This window comes from Macaca fascicularis, chromosome 20 (genome assembly GCF_037993035.2).
Source record: "Macaca fascicularis isolate 582-1 chromosome 20, T2T-MFA8v1.1".
In the NCBI taxonomy this organism is placed as follows: domain Eukaryota; kingdom Metazoa; phylum Chordata; class Mammalia; order Primates; family Cercopithecidae; genus Macaca; species Macaca fascicularis.
The window spans coordinates 11,397,949-11,408,274 of NC_088394.1; positions in this window are offsets into that span (position 1 = coordinate 11,397,949).

A 10,326-nucleotide genomic window follows, 5' to 3' on the forward strand; every position below is an offset into this window, starting at 1 on the left:
TAGCTAATGTTATCACAGGGTGCTAACACACTATGCCATTAAGAAAGTATCCACGATATTTATAATATCTAGTGTTAACACACTAGGATATTAATGAAATATTCATAATATCTCACTCCCTGTGACATTAGGAGTAATATCTCCCTAGGATATTATGAATAATGTTACAGGGTGCCCACACATGATGTACACCTCTGTGACATTAGAAGCAATGTCTCCCTTGGATATTACGGGTAATGTCACAGAGTGTCCACACACGGTGTATACCTCCGGTGACATTAGGAGTAATATCTCACTAGGATATTACAAATAATAGCACAGGGTGTACACACACGGTGTAAACCTCCTTTGACATTAGCAGTAATATCTCCCTAGGATATTAGGAATAATATCACAGGGTGTACACATGGTGTACACTTTCTGTGACATTAGGAGTAATATCTCCCTAGAATATTCCAAATAATATCGAAGGGTGTACACACATGGTGCACACCCTCTGTGATTAGGAGTAATATCTCCATAGGATATTATGAATAATATCACAGTGTGTATACTCCCTGTGACATTAGGAGTAATATTTTCCTAGGACATTATGAATAATATCACAAGGTGTAATCCCCTATAATATTACAGAAGTAATATCCCCTATAATATTACGAATGATATCACAGTGTGTACACCTCCTGTGATATTAGGATTAATACCCTTCTAGGATATTATGAAAAATATCACAGGGTGTACACCCACTGTGACATTAGAAGTAATATCCCCCTAAGATATTAAAAATAATATAACAGGATGTACATCCACTGTGAAATTAGGATTAATATCCCCCTAAGATATTATGAATAATATCATATGGTGTACTCCCACTGTGACCAGAGGAGTAATATTACCCTAGGATATTATGAATACGATCACAAGAAGTACACATGTGGTGTACACCCACTGTGACATTAGAAGTAACATCCCCCTAGGACATGCCGAATAACATCACAAGATGTACACACATGGTGTACAACCACTGTGACATTAGGGGTAACACTTCTCTAGAATATGATTAATAATATCACAGAGTGTACATCCTGTGAGTAACATCCTAGGAGTAAAATCCCCATAGGATATTAGGAATAATATCACAGGGAATGTACACACATGGTGTACACCCATAGTGACATTAGGTGTAACGTCCTCCTAGGATAAGATGAATAACATCACAGGGTGTACACACATGGTGGACACCCCCTGTGATATTAGGAATAACATCCCTTTAGAATATTAGGAATAATACGACAGGGTGTACATCCCCTGTGACATTAGAACTAACATCCCCTTAAGATATTACGAACAACATCACAGGCTTTATACATCCTGTGATGTTAGGAGTAACATCCCCCTAGGAGATTACAAATAATATCACAGGGTGTATACCCCCTGTAATATTAGGACTAAAATTCCCCTGTAACATTATGAATAATATCACAGGGTATACACCCCCTGCGACATTAGGAGTAACATCATCCTAAAATATTACAAATAATATAACAGAGTGTACACCCCATGTGACATTAGGAGTAACATATCCCTAAAATGTTACTGATGGTATCAAAAGGGGGTACACAACCTGTGACATTAGAAATAACATCCTCCTAGGATATTACAAAAAATATCACAGGGTGTACACCCACTGTGACAAAAGGAGTAATATCTACCTAGGTTAATATGAATAATATCATAATCATAGAGTGTACACCCACTGTGATATTAGGAGTAATATCTACCTAGGATATTATGAATAATATCACAGGGTGTACCCACATGGTGTACACACACTGTGATATTAAAAGTAATATCTTTGTAGGATATTATGAATAATATCACAGGGTGTACACCCACTGTGATATTAGGAGTAATACTTCCCTAGGATATTATGTGAAATTAACAGTAACATCTTCCTAGGATATTAGGAATAATATCACAGAGTGTACACCCACTGTGATATTAGGAGTAACCTCTCAGTAGGATATTACAAATAATATCACAGGGTATACACCCATTGTGATATTAGGAGTAATATCTCGCTAAGATATTATGAATTATATCACAGAGTGGAAATCTACCTAGATATTAGGAGTAATATCTTCCAAGGATATTACAGATAATATCACGGAGTGTACAACCACTGTGATATTAAGAGTAATATCTCCCTAGAATATTACTAATAATATCACAGGATGTACACCCACTGTGATATAAGAAGTAATATCTCCTTAGGATATTATGAATAATATCAGAGGGTGTAAACACATGGTGTACACACACTGTGATATTAGAAGTAATATCTCAATAGGATATTACAAATAATATCGCAGTGGGTGTACACCTACTGTGATATTAGCAGTAATATCTCCCTAGGATGTTATGATCAATATCACAGGGTGTACACCCACTGTAATATTAGCAGTAATATCTCCCTAGGATGTATGACCAATATCACAGGGTGTACACCCACTGTGATATTAGGAGTAACATCTCTCTAATAAATTATGAATAATATCACAGGGTGTACACCCACTGTGATATTAGGAGTACTATCTCTCTAATATATTATGAATAATACCACACGGTGTATGCCCACTGTCATATTAAGAATAGAGTAATATCACCCTAGGATATTACAAATGATATCACAAGTTTTATGCCCACTTTGATATTAGGAGTAATATCTCCCCAGAATATTAAGAACATTATCACAGGGTGTACATCTACTGTGATATTAGGAGTAATATCTCCCTGGGATATTATTAATAATATCACAAGGTGTACACCCACTGTGATATTAAAAGTAATAGCTCCCTAAAATACTACAAATAATATCACAGAGTTTATACCCACTGGGATATTAGGAGTAATATCTCCTTCAGCTATTATGAATCATACAACAGGGTGTACACCCACTGTGATATTAGAAGTAATATATCTCTAGGATATTACGAATATTATCACAGGGTATACACTCTCTGTGATATGAACAGTAATATCTTTCTAGGATATTATGAATAATATCACAGGGCATTCACCCACTATGGTATTAGGAGTAATATCTCCCTAAAATATTACAAATAATATCACAGTGGGTGTACACACATGGTGTACACTCTTCTGTGATATTAAGAGTAATATCTCTGCAGGATACTACAAATAATATCCCAGAGTGTCCATCCACTGTGATATTAGAAGTAATATATCCTCAGGATACTACAAATAATATCCCAATGTGTTCACACATGGTGTACCCCATCTGTGATATTAAAAGTAATATCTCCCCAGAAATTATGAATCCTATCTCAGGGTATACACACATGGTGTACACCCACTGTGATATTAGGAGTAATATATTGCCAGGATATTGCTAATACTATTCCAGGGTGTACATACATGGTGTCAAAGCATTGTGATAGTAGGAGTTATATCTCCCCAAGACATTACAAATGTTATACCAGTGTGTACACACACTGTGATATTAAAAGTAGTACCTCCCCAGGATATTACGAATAGTATCCCAGGGTGTACACACATTGTGTAAATCCACTGTAATATTAGGAGTAATGTCTCCTCAGGATGTTACGAATACTATACCAGTGTGTACACACATGGTGTACACCAACTGTGATATTATAAGTAGTATCTCTCCAGGATATTATGATTACTATCCCAGGATATAGACACATGGTGTACATCCACTGTGGTATTAGGAGTAATATCACCCCAGATATTACTAATAATATACCAGGGTGTACACACATGGTGTACCTACCCCCACTTTGATATTAGGAGTAATGTCTTCCCAGGATATTACAACAATGTCCTAGGGTGTACAGACACGGGGTACACCCACTGTGATATTAGGAGTAATATCTCCCCAGGATATTACAAATAATGTCCCAGGGTGTACACATGTGGTGCACAACAACTGTGATATTAGGAGTAACATCTTTTTAGGATATTATGAATAATGTCCCAGGGTGTACACACATCGTGTCAACCAACTGTGATATCAGGAGAAATATCTGCCCAGCATATTACAAATAATGTACACACCATGTGTGTATACCCACTGAGATATTAGGGGTAATATCTCCCCAGGATACTGCTAATACTATCCTAGGGTGTACGCACATGGTGTACACCCACTGTGATATTAAGTGTAATATTTTCCCAGGATATTACAAGTACTCTCCCAGGGTGTACCCACATGGGGTACAGCCACTGTGATATTTTGGGTAATATCTCCCAAGGATATTATGAATACTATTACAGGGTATAGACACTTGGTGTACACCCACTGTGATATTAGGAGTAATCTCTCTTGAGGACATTTCGAGTACTATCCAACATGTCGTGTACACCCACCATGATATTAGGAGTAATATCTTCCCAGGATATTATGAATACTATACGAGGGTGTACAGGGTGTACACACATGATGTACACCCACTGTGATATTAGGAGGAGTATCTCCCCAAAATATTACAGATACTATAACAGGGTGTACACACATGGTGTACAACCACTGTGATATTAGGAGCAATAGCTCCCAAGGATATTAAGAATACTATGCCTGCTGTACACATATAGTGTACACCCCCTGTGATATTAGAAGAAATATCACCCAAGAATACTATGAATACTACCTGAAGGTGTACACACATAGCATAAACCACTGTGATATTATGAGTAACATATCCCCAGAATATTGTGAACACTATCCCAGGGTGTACACATCTGGTGTACACCCACTGTGATACTAGGAGTAATATCTTTCCAGGATATTATGAATACTATCCCAGGGTGCACACACATGGTTTACACCCACCATAATATTAGGGGTAATATCCACTTAGGATATTATGGATACTGTCGCAGGGTGTACACCATGTGTGTGATATTAGGAGTATATTTCCTCAGAATATTATGAATACTATCTCAGGATGTACACACATAGTGCGCAACTACTGTGATATCACCAGTAATACCATCCAATGTTATTACGAATGCTATACCAGGCTCTACATATATAGTGTACAACTACTGTGATATTAGGAGTAATATCTCTTCACTTTATTAAAAACACTATCCAAGGGTGTACACACATGATGTACACCCACCGTGACATTAGAAGTAATAGCTCCCCAGGATATTACAAATACTATACTATCCCAGGGTGTACACACATGGTGTACACTCACTGTGATTTTAGGAGAAATATCGCTCCAAGACATTACAAACACTTCCCTAGGGTGTGCACACATGGTGTGCATACACTGTGATATTAGGACTAATATCTCTGCAGGATGTTATGAATACTATCTCAGGGTTTAAATACACGGTGTACATCCACAGTGACATTAGGAGCAATATCTCCCCAGGAGTTTACGAATAATACCCCATGATATTAAAAGTAATATTTCCCCAAAATATTACAAATACTATCCCAGGGTGTGTACACATGGTGTACAGCCACAGTGATATTAACAGTAATATCTCCAGAAAATATTACAAATACTATCCCACACATCGTGTACACCCACCGTGATATTAGGAGAAATATCTTCTTAGGATATTATGAATACTATCACAGGGTGTACACAAATGATGTACAACCACTGTGATATTTGGAGTAATGTCTCCCCAAAATATTAAGAATACAATAATAGGATATATACACATGGTGTACACCCACTGTGATATTAAGGGTAATATCTCCCAGGATGTTATGAATACTATACCAGTGTGTACACACATGGAGTACATGCACTGTGATATTAGGAGTAATATCTCCCCAAGTCACTGCGATATTAGCAGTAATATTTTCCAGGATATTACCAATGCTATCCCAGGGTGTACACACATGTTGTACACCTGCTGTGATACTGTAAGTAGTATCTCTGCATCATATTACAAATTCAATCCCAGGGGGTACACACAGGTTGAACACACACTTTGATATTAGGAGTAATATCTTTCAAGGATATTACAAATAGTATCCCACGGTGTACACACATGGTTTACACCCATTGCAATATTAGGAATAACATCTCTCAAGAATATTATGAATAATAGCACAGAGTGTATACACACGGTGTACACCCACTGTGATATTAAAAAAAATCTCCCGAGGATATTACAAATAATATCTCAGAGTATACACACATGGTGCACACCTACTTTGATATTTGGTGTAATATCTTTGGAGGACATATCCTCCAAAGATATTACACCAAATATCAAAGTACACACCATGTGTGTACACTCACTGTGATATAAAAGTGATATCTCCAGAGGATATTACAAATAATATCACAAGGTGTACACTCACTGTGATATTAGAAGTAATATATTCCAAAGATATTATGAATAACGTCACAGGACGTACACTCAATGAGACATTAGGAGTAATATCTCCCTAGGATATTACAAATATTATCACAAGGGGTGCGCATACTGTGCTATTAGGAGAAATACCTCTCTAGGATATTACAAATAACATCACAGGCTGTACACACATGGTGTACACACCCTGTGCCATTAGGAGTAATATTTCCCTAGGATATTATTAATAATATCACAGGGTGTACACACATGGGTATATTTACTGTGATATTAGCAGTAATATCTCCCTATGATATTATGAATAATATCTCCCTCAGATATTATGAATAATATCACAGGGTGCACACACGTGGGGTACACCCACTGTGATTTTCAAAGAGAAGTATTTCCCCAGGATATCACAAGTAATATCACAGGGTGAGCAAACATGGCATACACTCACTGTGATATTAGAAGTGTAATATTTCCTCAGAATATTATGAATATAATCTTAAAGTGTACACATGTGGTGTACACCCACTGGGTTATTAGGAGAGTAATATATCCTTAGGATATTACGGATATTTCTGGGTGTACACATGGTGTGTACACCCACTGTGATATTAGGAGAATAATATTTCCCTGCGATATGGGGTGTAATATCATCCTTTTTCCCGCTGGATATTAGGGACTATATACACCCCCTGTGATATGGGAAGTAACATTATCCTTTCTTCACCAGGATACTCTGGACAATATCTCAGGGGGGTGTACAAGCCCTGCGATATGCAGAGTAACATCATCCTCTCACCCCCTGGATATTATGAACAATATCACAAGGGGGTGTTCACCTACTGCGATATGGGGAGCAATATCGTCTTCGGTACATTCCCTGCGATATTGGGAATAATATCACCCTCATCACCCTCTCCCTCCCTGGACATTATGAAAAATAAAACGGGGGGCTGTATGCCCCCTGAGGTAGGGGGAGTAATATCATCTTCTTCATCCCTGGATATTAGGAAATATGTCATAACAAGGCATATACTTTCTGCGATATTGGGTGTAATATCATCCTCTCCCTCCCTGGATGTTATGAACAATGGTACAGGGAGGTGGACATTCCCTGTAGTATGGGGATTAATATTCTCTTCACTCCTGGATATTATGAAATATATCACAAGGGGGTGTATACTTTCTGTGATATTGGGAGTAATATCATCCTCTTCCACCCTGGATATTACAGACAATATCACAGGGGGGTGTACACCTCCTACAATATGGTAAGTAACATCATTCTCTATCCCCTGGATATTAAGGATATTATCGCAGGGTGTTGTACACCCACTGCGATGTGGGGAGTAGCGTCGTCCTCTCCACCCCTGAATATTACCGACAATATCGCAAGGAGGTTACACCCCCTGTAATATGGGTAGCAACGTCATCCTCTCCACCCTGGATATTATGAACAATATCATATGAAGGTATACACCATGCAGTACGGTATATTATGAAGCACATTGCAGTGGCGTCAACAGCCCCCGCGATATGGGGAATAACGTCACCGCCCTCTCCCCCCTGGATATTACCAACCACATCGCAGAGGGGTGAACACTTCCTGCGATGTGGGGAGTAATATCTCCCCCTCTACCATCCTGGATATTACCAACCATATCGCGGAAGGGTGAGAACACCCCCCGCGACGTAGGGAGTAATATTACCACCCTCTCCCCGCTGGATGTTACGAACTATATCACACCCCCCACGATATGGAGAGTAATATCACCCGCCTCTCTGCCCTTGGATATTACGAATTTTATCACAACCCCCACAATATGGGGAGTTATAACACCTCCATCTTCCCCCCTGGATATTATGAACCATATCACAGGAGGGTGAGCACTTCTTGCAATATGGGGAGTAATATCACCTCCCTGTCCCCCCTTGGATATTATGAACCATATCACACCCCCCTCCCCGTGATATGGGGAGTAATATCACCCCACCTCCCCCTCTGGATATTATGAACCATATCGTGGGTGGGTGAACACCTCCCCCGATATGAAGAGTAATATCACCCCCATCTTCCCCCCAGGATATTGCAAACTATATTGTGGGGTAATATTCCTATGTAATATTAAGGGTTCTTCATATGGTTGAATATTCGTGTTGGCTAGATTTTACTGACCAGTTAATAATAGTATATGTTCTATAGTTAATTAAGAAATTTTGATACGTCCTTATATGTGTGTGGGCTAACTTTTTTATGTACTTTAATATATGAATGCACTATGTGCGATTAAGCATATATAGTACAATATATTATTCCTGGGGACTAACAGTAATGCACGAAGTACACAGAAGCACTAATGTATTAGTGTTAGTTTATTAATACTGACGTGGTAGTTAAAATGTGTGCTGAGAAAAGTACATGGAATAGTTTAATTAGAATTTCAGCTTTGGGTATTGACGGTGAAGTGGGAATGCTTTTTCCCTGAGTTGTCCTGGGGAGGGAATTCTCCATTTCTGGTTTACAAGACCAGAGTATTGAATTATACTACAAGGATAGTTTAACTAGCTTATTTTTCAATTAGGGCAGTGAGTGGCATAAGGGTGAGGATAGTGGAGAAATACATAATGGATGCTGTTTGTCCAATAATAATGAAAGGGTAGTAGACAGGCTGTCCTCCGATTCATGTGAGTGTGAGCAAGTCAGCTACTAAGATTCAGAATAGGTATCGACTTAATGGAAGAAATATTATGCTTTGTTGTTTAGACATGTGAAGTATGGGATAATCGCTAGAAAGAGAAAGCAGGATATAAAGGCTAGTACACCACCTAGTTTGTTAGGGATGGATCGTAGAATTGCATATGCAAACAAAAAATATCACTCTGGCTTAATGTGGGGTGGGGCATTTAGGGGGCTGGCCAAAGTGTAATAATCTGGATTGCTTAGAAGGTCAGGTGACAATAGTGTTAGAGTTGTTAGGAGGAGGAGAAAAATTAAACCTAGAATATCTTTGATCATGCAGTAGGGGTGGAAGGTGATTCTATCTGGGTCTGATGAGACTCCTGAAGGGTTGTCAGATCCTGTTTCGTATAAGAATAAATGGTAAACAGTTACTAGAGCTGTAATGATGAAAGGTAAGATGCAATGGAAGGTGAAAAATCGTGTAACGGTGGCTTTGTCAACTGAGAATCCACTTCAGATTCATTGTACGAGGTCAGTTCCAATATATGGAATGGCTGATAATAGGTTTGTAATTACTGTAGCACCTCAGAATGATATTTGGCCTCATGGAAGTACGTAGCTTATAAATGCTGTTGCTATGGTTGTGAGTAGGAGAATAACACCAGTATTTCAGTTTTCTAGAAATATAAATGACCAGTAGTATAAGCCTCGGTCAATGTGTAGGAAGAGGTAGATGAAGAATATTGAGGCACCGTCAGCATGAAAATAGTGGATTATTCAGCCATAATTTACATCTCGGCTGATGTGGGTGACTCAAGAGAAAGCAGCTGATGTATCTGATGTATAACGTATGGCGAGAAATAATCCTATGATAATCTGAAGAATTTGGCAGGCACTAAGAAGTGAGTCCAAGTTTCATCACGTGGAAATGTTGGAAGGCGTGGGGAAATCAATGAATTAATTTTTATTAGTGGGTGTGTTTTGTGTATTTTGGTCATTAGTGTTCTTATAGTTGAAGTCCAATGATGGTTTTTCATACCATTAGTCATCGTTATAGTCCATGTAGGAATAATGGCATATGCTTTATTTTTATTAAGTATTCTTTTGGTTATAAGGTTTGTACGTTTTTCTTTGAAATCGTCTCCTATTTATAGACACTTAGGGTTAATTGTTAGTGGTGCTGTAGATTGTGGTATTGTGTTGAACTTTCGTGGGGTTAATAGTGTTTTTAATTTATTTGGGTGGTTACAGCTAGGGCTGTT